The 14389-nt window shown below is 37.0% G+C and overlaps 1 long non-coding RNA gene across 1 annotated transcript; it reads left to right on the top strand.

Moving 5' to 3' along the window:
* The first annotated feature begins 3033 nt into the window (after positions 1–3033).
* LOC311290611 lies at positions 3034–7530 on the top strand. Its single transcript, XR_014627417.1, has 4 exons — positions 3034–3168; positions 4950–5025; positions 5166–5258; positions 7207–7530. It is a non-coding gene; the product is annotated as an uncharacterized lncRNA (long non-coding RNA).
* The last annotated feature ends 6859 nt before the right edge of the window (positions 7531–14389 follow it).

Genomic DNA, 14389 nt, shown 5'->3' on the forward strand with positions numbered 1-14389 from the left:
AGGACCCCCTATGGACGTCTGTGGACGTGCAAAACTGGTTAAATGTCTGAACGTCTGAATAGGGACTTTTTTTGACGTCTGTAGACGTGCAAAACTGGTTCAAAATCTGAACGTCTGACTAGGACCCCCTATGGACATCTGTGGACGTCCAAAACTGGTTCAATATCTGAACGTCTGAATAGGGACTTTTTTTGACGTCTGTGGACGTGCAAAACTGGTTCAAAATCTGAACGTCTGACTAGGACCCCCTATGGACGTCTGTGGACGTGCAAAACTGGTTCAATATCTGAACGTCTGACTAGGGACTCTTTTTGACGTCTGTGGACGTGCAAAACAGGTTCAAAATCTGAACGTCTAACTAGGACCCCCTATGGACGTCTGTGGACGTGCAAAACTGGTTAAAAATCTGAACGTCTGCCAAGGGACTCTTTTTGACGTCTGTGGACGTGCAAAACTTGTTCAATATCTGAACGTCTGACTAGGACCCCCTATGGACGTCTGTGGACGTGCAAAACTGGTTCAAAATCTGAACGTCTGACTAGGGACTCTTTTGGACGTCTGTGGACGTGCAAAACAGGTTCAAAATCTGAACGTCTAACTAGGACCCCCTATGGACGTCTGTGGACGTGCAAAACTGGTTAAAAATCTGAACGTCTGCCAAGGGACTCTTTTTGACGTCTGTGGACGTGCAAAACTTGTTCAATATCTGAACGTCTGACTAGGACCCCCTATGGACGTCTGTGGACGTGCAAAACTGGTTAAATATCTGAACGTCTGAATAGGGACTTTTTTCGACGTCTTTGGACGTGCAAAACAGGTTCGAAATTTAAACGTCTGACTGGGGACTCTTTTTGACGTCTGTGGACGTGCAAAACTGGTTCAAAATCTGAACGTCTGACTGGGGACTCTTTTTGACGTCTGTGGACGTGCAAAACTGGTTCAAAATCTGAACGTCTGACTAGGGACTCTTTTGGACGTCTGTGGACGTGCAAAACAGGTTCAATATTTAAACGTCTGACTAGGGACTCTTTTTTACGTCTGTGGACGTGCAAAACAGGTTCAATATTTAAACGTCTGACTAGGGACTCTTTTTTACGTCTATGGACGTGCAAAATTGGTTTAATATCTGAACGTCTGACTAGGGACTCTTTTTGACGTCTGTGGACGTGCAAAACAGGTTCAAAATCTGAACGTCTGACTAGGGACTCTTTTTTACGTCCATGGACGTGCAAAACTGGTTTAATATCTGAACGTCTGACTAGGGACTCTTTTTCACGTCTGTGGACGTGCAAAACTGGTTTAATATCTGAACGTCTGACTAGGGACTCTTTTTGACGTCTGTGGACGTGCAAAACTGGTTCAAAATCTGAACGTCTGACTAGGGACTCTTTTTTACGTCTATGGACGTGCAAAACTGGTTTAATATCTGAACGTCTGACTAGGGACTCTTTTTTACGTCTATGGACGTGCAAAACTGGTTTAATATCTGAACGTCTGACTAGGGACTCTTTTTGACGTCTGTGGACGTGCAAAACTGGTTTAATATCTGAACGTCTGACTAGGGACTCTTTTTGACGTCTGTGGACGTGCAAAACTGGTTCAAAATCTGAACATCTGACTAGGGACTCTTTTGGACGTCTGTGGACGTGCAAAACAGATTCAATATCTGAACGTCTGACTAGGGACTTTTTTGGACGTCTATGGACGTGCAAAACTGGTTTAATATCTGAACGTCTGACTAGGGACTCTTTTGGATGTCTGTGGACATGCAAAACTGGTTCAAAATCTGAACATCTGACTAGGGAACCCTTTGGACATCTGTGGAAGTGCAAATTTGGTTTAATATCGAACATCTGAATAGGGACCCTTACTGTGGATATGTATGGATGTGCAAGAAAGCCAGGACTCCTTTTGGACAGAAGACTATTTCAGTATCTGAACCAATCTGAAATGTGTCATTGTGAAATGCAAAAAGTTTTTTGACAAATAGTCATACGAAATACTGGTAAATAAAAAAATTAAAATAATCACATTATTATGAAAATGGCAAATGATATTGCATAATAAGTTGATATTATGCAATCATTCTAAAATGAATCAATTATTTATTTGATATATGGATTAAGTAATAGAAACTGTGAAATTTTGGATGTGAATGTGTGCTCAAACTTGCACAGTGCATGCACATTTCCAGCATTAAAAGCAATTCAGTAGAATTACAACCCACTATCAAGTGGTGCAGAGCACGCTTCATGATTCTCTGGATCTTCCAAATAGGGTTGAGCCCACAAAGGGCCTAAAATGTTACAGATTTATATAAAAAATGTTGGAGTGGGATCATATGTGTATTTTTGTTTTTGTAAAGACTCCTAATTCAATGTTGATTTAGCACATATATCTCATCACAAAATGTCCTGATGTCATTGGAGGACACAGAATCCTGTACTGATGAACAAATATAGCAAATACGTATGTGTGAGATTAGGGTTAGGGTTAGGGTTACCCTAACCCTAGCACAAAATATTTCAATATACAGCAAAGAAGGAAAATCAGAAGCTAAATCGATAATAAAGAAAGAAGTTATGAGAATGTGGCAGGAACAATAGAATAGAGGAAACAAGGGAGGGGAACTATGTTTATAAACCCTTAAGTTGGGGTACGAAGGGGGAAATCATTGCAAGGTTACAGTTAGGGCACACTAGACCAAACAAAACTCTGCATCTAATAGGGAAGCATGATACTGGTTTATGTAATAATTGCAATGTACCTGATCAGCAGAGTATTGTTATGATGTGTAATAAATATGATAGCATAGTGAAGAGGAAAATTTAGGGCATGGGAGGGATTTTAAAAGAAATATTAAATAAATCATCAGGCCATAAAATAATGTAATATTTATTTTTAGTTTCTAAGAGCTACCAAGCTGGATAAAATCATTTGTTTTATTTATTTATTTCGTATAATGACATAGCATGTAAGCCAGAGATCATTTATAACCTGAGGGTGGCGGTAATGCACTAAAACAGTTTGCGACCGCCGTTAAAAAATCAAAGAAGAAGAATCGCACGTCACACTGCAAAGTCACCAGGAAAAGTATCCTGCCGATGAAAGAGGCTGCTGACACGTGGAGAGAGACACTGCCTTAATTGGACTAAAACCCTAAAACAGGTAAGTAAACATTAAAAAAAATTTAATTTAATATGTTATTCAGTTGAGAGATGATATCAGATGAATTGGAAGTCACACATGCCCCCTAATACCTTGAAAAACTTCTTAAAACTGCGGCAATTTGCGCGGGCACATTAACCGAAAAGTCGACAAATGCGCCCGCGCGTTCTGCTGTTTTTTTTTGTTTTTTGTTTTTTCACATAGCAGCAAAATAGACTTAAAATACTCCGTCATTTATGGTCATACAGACTTGAAATATGGAAAAATAAACTGTAAAATGTCTTTTTTATGTGTCCACTTACAATCGAAACAAAACATTATGCTTTTGTGTGCTTTCTGCCTCTCCTTCTACATGAACTTTTTTTCTGGAGCAGGTCTCTAAACGTAAGCAAAACTCAGCAAATACACACTGTCAAGAGTAATCTTTATAATAATTTAAGTGTTTACTTTTTAATTATCTAATTCAAAACGAAAGAGAATATTCTGTTTATTTAATCTATATAAAAAGAGAGACGTTAGTCGTTCTCATGGCAACTCATTATCTGCTAATCACCCGCTGAAAGCGCGCGCTATTCAAACGTAAATATCTTTGTTCTAATATGAATCGCGTTTGTATGCGTGAATGAACGGCTCAGATGCTCGTTTACTACAATTACAACATGCTATTTTTACATGAACGTAACGCTATTATAGTTTAGCTTTTCCTTAACTATATTGCAATACTGAGATGAGTAAAAATCTGCTGAAATATGTTCATGAAATATGTTGTTTAAATAAAATGCAATGTTTTAAACGTATGCTATTACACTGCAAATTAAAATGTGTACGCCCTATATTAATGTATCATAAAATATATATGCTTGAGACGAAATATGAATGTTTTTAGACAATACTAATGAATCCTTAACTTTGAAATACGTATGATAAAATTTATGCTTTTTACAAAGGAAAAATTACACTTGGAATAGTTAAAATTGTAATTGTTGTTGACTTTCATATTATTGTGTTTCATTAGTCACAATTTTGGGGAGAGGATAAATATTCCAAACCTGTCTGAAAATACAATATGATGATTAACTGCACAATTACTAGAAATGTTTACATTGGATATTATAAAATTTGCTTGCATAAAAATTTGTTTAACTTTAAACCAATTCTGTAGAATGGCCCATATATCCTATTTGAACAGGATTTGTTTCCAGGTATGACTGTGGGCTTTTGACTTTCATTTATATTAGTATTATTTTGTTAACTATATGCTAAATAAATTAAAAGCAATATACTGTGTCTGTGTGTGTGTATACATTTCTTGTCAGCAGTCTTCTTAGGTGTGTCTTCTTAGCTACAATTAAGTTTTAAGAGTTTTTATCCAGTCATCAATGGCTTATTGATCATTATAGGTATTATCAATAATTAAGTTGTTGTTGCTAGTTTGAGTCGAGAAATACACATTTCAGCATTATCATCAATAATCTGTGTGTGCATTTTCCTTGAGAACCAAGCAAGTTGACTCATGAAACCATTTGTTTATTATATCGTGATTGCATATCTCAATCACAATATTGACCTCAATAATTCCAATGACAATGACATTTTCCCCAAATCGTGCAGCCCTTGCCAGAAGTATATAGCCTAGATATCTTTACACTGTCCGCTCAGTACAACAGAGGCAGGAGCTCTGCACTGGGGTTGCTCGAGTTATATGGGCACACAACTTGCTACAAGAGCTATATCCACTATTACGAACAATAAAGTAATATTTGACAAATTTTGTCTTTCAGATTCTGAAAATGTTCAAAGGCCAATCTCAAGATACTCTGGGAGGTCTTTCTCAGAGCAAATGGTCACTTCTAAGAGGTTTGTTTAATCGATTCCAGAAAACAACAGTGTCCCATGCCCCCATTTCTTTAATTCACTCTTGGCACTCTCACCCATGCTACAGTTCCTGTAGATTACCACACACATGTAATTTCTAAATGGTGAATTTGTTTCTTCAGGCTCTTTACCAACCGGCTGATGGCAAAATTCAATATGAAGGGGAAGGTGAAGAAGCAGAAACTGCCTCTGGAGACGACTAAAACTTTTGAAAGGTAAAGGTACACAAATTATGTTAGTATTATTATAATAAAATGATACCCAATTGTACTTTTTAAACTGGTAACCTACTGAACAAACTTTTAAAAAAATTGCAAATTGAAAAGCACATGCTACATGCATAAAGTTTAAAAACACAATGAACTAATTTCTTTTTTTTTTACTTTTTTTTTTACATTGTTCTATTTTAATAAATTAAAAGCACTCAGATAGACAAAAGTGAGGGTAAGCATTAAGACAATTCATCAAGACAAAGTTAATCATTCAAGGGCTGTGAGTATTTTCTCTTTGCCTTTTGTTTGATTCACATTAATGATGCCATCATCAGAAGGTTTATTAGACTGAATGCAGATCAAATAATACCAATCTCCCCTTTTCTCCAAACTATTTACACCAATTTAAGATATGAACTGTTTAAGTGAATACTCTCCAATCCGGTCATTTTGACATATTTTGTTGTGTATTTGATGGTTAAATGCGCACACAAAGCCTAAAATATAATTTCCTTGTCTAGTTGCGGTCGGTTTCGGTGCGCACACACATAAGCCACCTTGAAGTTGGAAACAGCGTCCCTTGCTCGAAATTATTGTCCATTATTACATGGCTTGGTTGAACTCTAATGTAGAAAGCGGTGTGTTATTTCTTGATAACACATCTGCTAAGTATAACACACCGTTGCCATGAAAAACAGGTTTGCTATAGACGCAGGATTCTAACCGTAGAGACGTAACTGAGTATTTTCTTTAGCAGAAGCAATACAATCCTTTTTAAATGAATAAACTCCTTTTTAAATCAATTTTTTATGTCAAATTATTAATTTATTTGGTGGGTAGCCATGTAATAAGCGGGATAATGTAGAGCGAGGCGGTTGTTATAGCGAATACAACCACTTCAGGCAGATTCAAGACCCCTCCGCATCAGCCTGCGGGGTTGTATTCGCTATAACATCCGCCTTGCTTTACATTATCCCTTACTTAAATAGCTCTTTTTTATTATCAAACAAGTAACCGCAATGCAACAGTAGAGACTGCATTTTACAACAACTCTCTTCTGCATTGCAAATATCAAAAATGCATCATAGACAGATGATTTAATATTATCTCGTATAGAAACGGCTGGCAAAGATGGAATTTGCAAGATAACATCTATATTTCATTAATAAATAGTAAGTGCATTTTCTCAATTTCTCCAGTACTGACAGCAGAACTGATAACGCTGGAGCTGGATACTTCACTGGATTACCTCTTTCTAAACTCATCTACAAGTAATCTAGTATTTGCTAAAATGGAAGTTATAGTATCCAAAAGCATTACATTTGGGCTGTGCTTGAGAAATTTTATTATATGCAGTCTCTCTCAATTCATGATTGCTATCTTAAATATCTTGTCACCCAAGGCCACTGTCTATTGCAGTCTTACACCTTCCTAACATACAGCGACGCGAGTTTACAGAACCCATTTTCAGTCATTTGTTTGCTGCCATATACCACACCAGTCACCATTGGTCACTGTAGTATTGCCACTTCAAGGATTAGTTCACCTCAAAATGAAAATTTCCTGATAATTTACTCACCCCAATGCCATCCAAGATATTCATGTCTTTCTTTCTTCAGAGGAAAAGAAATTAAGTTTTTGAGGAAAACATTCCAGGATTTTTCTCCACACAATGGACTTCAACGGTAACCAAATTGTTGAAGTCCAAATCAATGCAGTTTCATGCTGGACGTAGGCAGAAGTACCGCCCCGTTGTTTACAAAGTGAACTTGCAAAGACTAATACAAACCATTTTAAATAAACTGACAAAAATCCATAAATATGTCATTCAACATACAATAAATTTGAACAATCCTCCTCCACGCTTGTAAACAATGAGCCGGTATAAAAATATTGTATGTTAACTTGCAATGTTACTTATGGATTTTTTGTTTTTGTTCAACTCTTGCAGCTGCAGTCATAAAATGGGATAAAGAAGCTACAGAGGCTACAATCAAGCATCATGCAGCAGAACATCTTAAACGTGCCGTGGAGGGCATACAGGGGTGGAAATAATGAGGAATTTTACATGAGTACTGTAAGGCGCGTGTGTTTATTTCTAGTTTAGGGGACTTTATGTCTCTCTCCCCCTTTCCAACCACCCACCCCCAATCTTGGTCTGGAGTAATTTGTTTTTTGTTCACTTGGCAGTTCAGTGTAACCATTAGAGTTGTTTTATTTATCAGCCTGTTCATAATTTGCTGAAAACCTCATTAAAGATGGAAAAAAATTGTCATTTCAAACTATTTTTGCTTTTTTTTTAATCAATAATCAGATGTCACTTATTTCCAATTGCAAAAATATAAGGCTACTAAAAAGTATTTGCATGTTTTAGACAGGTGCATCAAAGGGATAGGTATTAATTTATTATTTACAATTTTAAAGCAGTAGTTCTGCACACTGCTTTTACTATGACTAGAATGAGTTTTATTGAATACCATGTTGTCATCCAACCTTGGAACAAAAGCCTGTTTGATGACCAAAACATGGTTTAATAAAGCTAATAGTAAAGCTAATTTCGTTTGTGCATCTTAAAATTTTGTATGAATGTTCTTTAGACGTCTGTAAGTGACGTTGAAATGACGTTGTGAAAACTTTCATTTACAATATTGTAAAGATGTTACTTGGACATCAAAAATCAACATTTAAAAGAGATGTCTAATGAACGTTCACTATGTACGTCAATAGTGAACGCTAAAAAGACGTTTAAAAAAGACGTCAAAAACTTTCATTCTGGCTCCTCAGCGGACGTCTTCTGAACGTTCACTTTTTATGTCAGTTGGACGTCAACAGTGAACGTCAAAAAGACGTCTAAAAAAAGACGTCATAAAAACTTTCATTCTGGCTCTTCAGCGGACGTCTTCTGAACGTTCACTTTTTATGTCAGTTGGACGTCAACAGTGAACGTCAAAAAGACGTCTAAAAAAAGACGTCATAAAAACTTTCATTCTGGCTCCTCAGTGGACGTCTTCTGAACGTTCACTTTTTATGTCAGTTGGACGTCAACAGTGAACGTCAAAAAGACGTCTAAAAAAAGACGTTCAAGCTGACTCTTCATTGGACGTCTTTTGAACGTTCACCTTTTATGTCACTTGGACGTCAACATTGAACGTCAAAAAGACGTCTAAAAAAGACGTCATAAAAACTTTCATTCTGGCTCCTCAGCGGACGTCTTCTGAACGTTCACTTTTTATGTCAGTTGGACGTCAACATTGAACGTCAAAAAGACGTCTAAAAAAGACGTCATAAAAACTTTCATTCTGGCTCCTCAGTGGACGTCTTCTGAACGTTCACTTTTTATGTCAGTTGGACGTCAACAGTGAACGTCAAAAAGACGTCTAAAAAAGACGTTCAAGCTGACTCTTCATTGGACGTCTTTTGAACGTTGACTTTTTATGTCACTTGGACGTCAACATTGAACGTCAAAAAGACGTCTAAAAAAGACGTCATAAAAACTTTCATTCTGGCTACTCAGTGGACGTCTTCTGAACGTTCGACAAAGACGTTGTAATGACGTCGTTTGGACGTGTCTGTGCTCAGTGGGAAGGGCTTGCTTCCGAAGGCATTTATTATCTGAATGGCTCGGTTTTGGCATTTCTGAGGACGCCGCTGCCCTCCTGCTGCGCGCATGAGTGTTACCGTGGCACATGCTGGGATTGTTCTGGGAAAAATTGCAACAAGAGCTGTTCAAAATCAATAGATGTCTATATGTGTGATGTGCTGCTTCAACACAAAAGCGGCCACATCAGACATCTCCATCAGAAACACGGCTCACTGACCTTTCACCTCACCGAGAGCTTTCAAGGTGGGAGTCTATTTAACAGGCCATGTGACTGACGTGTGTCCAGCCGCGTTTGTTGCTCACTGTGAATGCCCATGCCGAGCACAGCCTTACAGCTGCCGATGAGAAAGCTCTGGTGCAATGTTGAACATTTTTAAAGTCATATCACATTCTTTTTAACATTCTTTTTTTTTTTTTTTTTTTTTGTTTCAAGCATAAACTTCACTGGTATATTTCAGACTGTTTTGTTTTTAACCTCTTGTTACTGTAGCACTTTGAGATTTCGCTGAAATGTAAAGTGCATTATAAATAAAATTTATTATTATTATTATTATTATTATATTTATATTTAAAACAAGAGAAGAATCATCAATGGTTTAACAAAAATAACCTTAATTCAAGATACGTTTTCTGAATGTTGTCATATTTGCTGCTTGAGTAAATTTGTTGTTTTTACGCACGCACGCACACACACACACACACACCCACACACCCACCCACACACACACACACACACACACACACACAAACAAACAAAACACCCAACCAAACAAACAGAAAAACCAAACAAAAATACTTATCAAAATGTGTTCACTATTAACTAGTTGCTTATTAGCAAGCATATTACTAGCGTATTGGCTGTTTAATAGTATTTTAAAGCACATATTAATGCATTTATCTGCATGACCCCATACCTAAACATAACCACTACAACAACTACCTTATTTGCGGTCAATAAGCAGTAATTAGGAATTTATTAAGGGAAAACTCCCTTCCCGTGAATATGTGTTCCCTAAAGTGTTACCCTTTTTTTTTTTTTTTTTTATGCAATTTACAAAGATAGTCCCTTTCCCTTTCTAAGTACAGCTCTTACCATAAAAAAGGCTAAACTGTAATAAATAAATTCATATTTTTATGAGCCCAATCTCACGGGAAAACGTACAAATTCTACGAGGTGGCTTATTCGTATGAATTCATACGACCTGACTCGTACGAATTAGTACGATTTTTGCAAAATCGTACATATTTTACGAATTGGCCAATTCGTATGAATTCATACGAATGACCTACCCCTGACCCCGCCCCTAAACCTACCCATCACGTGGGTTTAGACAAATCGTACAAATTCGTACGAGTGAGGTCGTACGAATTAGTACGAATTAGCCAACTTTTTATCATTCGTACGAATTCGTACGAATTGGTCGTGAGATAGCGTTGATTTTTATGGGGCTGGTCCGGTCAATGTGCACGGTTTTATGTACTTTTATGTACTTAGGCTGAAGTACATAATATGTACGTATTCAGAAGGTGGGACTCCCTTTACTAGAGCCGCCATATATAGGGTTAATTCAGGTTTAATTAAATTTCAATTTCTCCTGTCTGATATGGTCTCTGGTATTACCTCACTGTCACTAGATAGGCCAATACCACTAAATACAAATAGCTCTCACTGATGTGTAAATGTGCGTCTAAAGGTTGACAAAGTTCCCCAAAAATCTACTTTATTCTTAAAACTTAGATGTGCGTGCAGTTAAACACTCATCCGCACACACACTCTCACATCAGTGGATAATTATGTCTGTTTCTGGCAGGTCAACAAGTACTAACATTCATGAGGAGAGCCAATCCATCTCAAGCCATAATCAGGCAGTACTTGTCCCAGGCCAGGCAGGGGCCAAATACAAGGGCCACAGAACATTATCAACAACAAAGTGATCCATAAACAAATTAAAATCCACCCTCTAAAGCCACAAACTGCGCGGATGCATGAATAAATGAATAGAGAACAAGGTCAAAATATGTTATACACCCAAATGGCTTTTACAGCAAATCGCTTTTGAAATGTTGCCTGGAAATTTACTCTCGTAGATGCAAATTAAACGTGACAGTGATGCAAAATATATAAATATAAAGTACAACATTGAACCTTAAAATAATAAGCAGAAAAGCAACAAGGTCCTAAGTTATTGATTTAGTCTGTTCTTATTCATTGCAATAAAATGCTTAAATATGGCTTGACAATTAAACTATACCAATCAAAAGTTAGGAATAATTAAGATTTTTATTAAGTTTCTTATGCTCACCAAGACTGAATTTATTTTTATTATGACAAATACACTAAAAACAGCAATATTGTGAAATACAATTACAATTTAAAAGACCTGTTCTCTGGTTTTATATATTTTTAAATGTAATTTTTCAGCTATTTTCAGCAGCCATTACTCTAGTCTTCAGGGTCACATGACACAATCCTTCAGACATCTTTCCGAATGCTGTTGAAAATTCAGCTTTGAAATCGCATGAATGAATCACATGAATTACATTTTAAAATATGAGTAGTGTATAAATATTACATTGTGGATTGAGGATTGTAATCTAACGAGAAAGACTAACCAGAAATGCATAAAAATGTACAGAGACTCATCTACCCCCTAAAGACAAACAATAATGGGAAAATACTAATGGATAAATTACTCCAGGTTATTGTAGACCTCCTTGAGATTTGTATAGACACATAGTGACTGGCCAGGCCATATGATGCTTTTAAAGGGATAGTTCACCCAACATTTTTTAATTTGCTGTTAATTTACTCCACATCAGGCTATCCAAAACGTACTGTAGGTGTCTTTTTTTTCTTCAGTAAGAAATGTATAGAATATTTTTTGCTCAAACCATGGTCCTTGGTGATTCACATTATGCAAGTCACTAGGTGCGTTTTCATAACAGATTTGCAAAAAACGTTTGCGATTTTTTTTTTCTTAATGTCGACAAAAAACTATTGCGAAATGATGCCGATGAACGATGTTATGCGACTAAAGCTTTATTTTTTCCTCTCGCGATAGGTAAAATCATTCTAAAAACCATGGTAACGGACGTTGGTAGGTTTATGTACTACATCCCAGCCACTGCACTAGCCATTATTATTAATTATGTCATTATGTTTTCCAAGCATTAATGGTAAGGAACGACCCTTATTATACTTGTGAGCGGCACATATGAGGTGTTTCTGCTTCGAGGTCTTGATTGTGGCATTTCTTTGAGGTTTAGAATCCATTATTCCTGTAATTCTTTTGTCTTATATGAATTTAATAAAGAACTCTGTCTCGTATTCTGTCCAAACATACGCGTCATCTACGTCAGGTGACCTGTGAATGCGCAAAAACTGTTTCCATTGCATTTTTTTTTTTTTTTTTTGTGAAATATTTATTTTCCGAGCGTAAAAACTTTTTTGCGAAATTGACACGTTTCCATTGGGCGTATTTTCAATTTGCAATTTCAATTTGCGCGGTTTGAAGGGTAATGGAAACGCGGCTAATGGCTACCGTCACTTTGAGAGTAATGACTTATGCACAGGAGTAAACTCACATGTGAGTTGATGCTGTGTTTGTTTACGACAGAGCGGGAAGACGTGTGTGTTGTATTGTTAATCAAAGGTGTACTTACATGTGCTTATCCTGAATGCCACAACCTATATATATATACATTTAGGCTACGTTTACACGGAAACGATCTGAAGAGAAAACGCAAAAGTGATACATTTTTATTCTGCGTTTAGATGAGCGTTATGGGGGGGGGGGGGGATCTGTGTGCATATGGTGACGCAAAAGTGTGTGAAATTCAATGTAGTATGCACTCCAGGCGGCTAGGTGGCAATGTGAAGCACTGATCGGTGCCTTCACTGTCTAGCAGACTTTTGCATTTTTACCGTTTAGACGGGAACGCGACGGTGGAGCGTTTTTAAGATTTCCACTCTGGAGGGTGGTTTCACTTTTTTGCGTTTTTAAGCCCCAAAAACGCCGTCGCCGTCTAAACGAAAGGCACATCTGATAAAATATTTTTACGTTTTCACCCGCGAGCGTTCTCGTGTAAACAGGGCCTTACATTCACTCGCGAGATCTCAATTGGGAAGACTGACTTTTCACAGTTTCCCATTATGCGTCAGGAAGCTCGTGCTCCAGAACGCGCTCAGGACCGTTTGCACTAACACATCGTTTCACTTCATAAGACCTCCCAGACAGCAACATAGTGTCAGCCCAGATCCGGGCCACATCTAGTACGTGGATTCAACGCAAACCAGATGTGGGCCGACACTACTGTATGTTGCTGTCTGGGCTCAATGTATCGCCAGGAGCCACGGTATTAATTTTGTTTTGTCTGCATATGTTTTTTGTTTTTTTTACTCGCAAAATGACGGTAGCCATTGACTTGCATTATTATTATTATTGGGTGAATTAACCATTTATTAATAAAAAAGCAGTATTTTTTGAGGGGTGGGGGCTAGACATCCATGGAGAAAGTTAAATTAAACATGCAATGTAATTAATTAGTAACCTATTCAAAGTATTGTTGAAATTCATTGTGATGTGTTGGAGTCTTCTATCCAAACACGCTGTTTGAATGACAGTGCTTTGATTACTACTTGATTAGCAGGTTCAGACACGGGAGGGAGGCATGCTAATTATTCAACTCAGTATAGCTCAACATCATACACACAAAACAGGCATCTCAAAGGCTGTTAAATGAGCATCATTTTAGCTTGTTATCATGGGAACTGATGTGAGACCTGAAGATGTAAGCGTGTGAAAGCGCAGAACTGTTTGTAAACTTTGAAAGTGTATCCTAAGTGTTCTTTAGGTCTCTGTATGAGAGAGATTGATTATCCACATACTGTACGTACTGAGACTTTGTTTGAAGTAGTGTTTGAAGATGTGTGAACTTTCAGTTGTTTCAAACAGAGGCATCACTTTGGTGGTGTTGGTCCTGCATCAGCATTTTTATTTATCCTGGAACAACATTCCAATCAACCGATCAGATTTGAGGGACAAGTTTACGGTTTGTGTCAAGTTTAGGCTTAAAACCAGGGTTAGGTGCTTCTACATTACACCTTCTACGTCTAGGTTTAGTCACATGGTTTAGTTTAGAGTTAATTGCACATAATTGTGCATTATTTAGTTTTTACTAAGTAAATACAGTACATGTAACAAGTAACTCCAGCACATTTAAATAAAATGCCATCAAATAAAATAAAATTAATAAACAAACATGCAGAAAGTAAACATGAAACAGGAAATGATATCATAGAGAGGAGGAGCCTTGCAGACCCTCATGACTGAATTTCAAAAAGTCTTTTTAAATATCAGATCATTTGACCTTTTTATGACAAGGCAAAGTTAGTTCAGGTTGTACAATGTTATGTATGACTTAATTCATGATATTTGCACAAAAGTACTTTTAACCTGTAAACATTGATTTAAATTTTTTTTTTTTTTTTTTTGGATTCTTGGGTGACATTTTTTTAAGCTTTAATTAACAC

Source organism: Rutilus rutilus (genome assembly GCF_951802725.1).
Source record: "Rutilus rutilus genome assembly, chromosome: 5".
NCBI classification, from domain to species: domain Eukaryota; kingdom Metazoa; phylum Chordata; class Actinopteri; order Cypriniformes; family Leuciscidae; genus Rutilus; species Rutilus rutilus.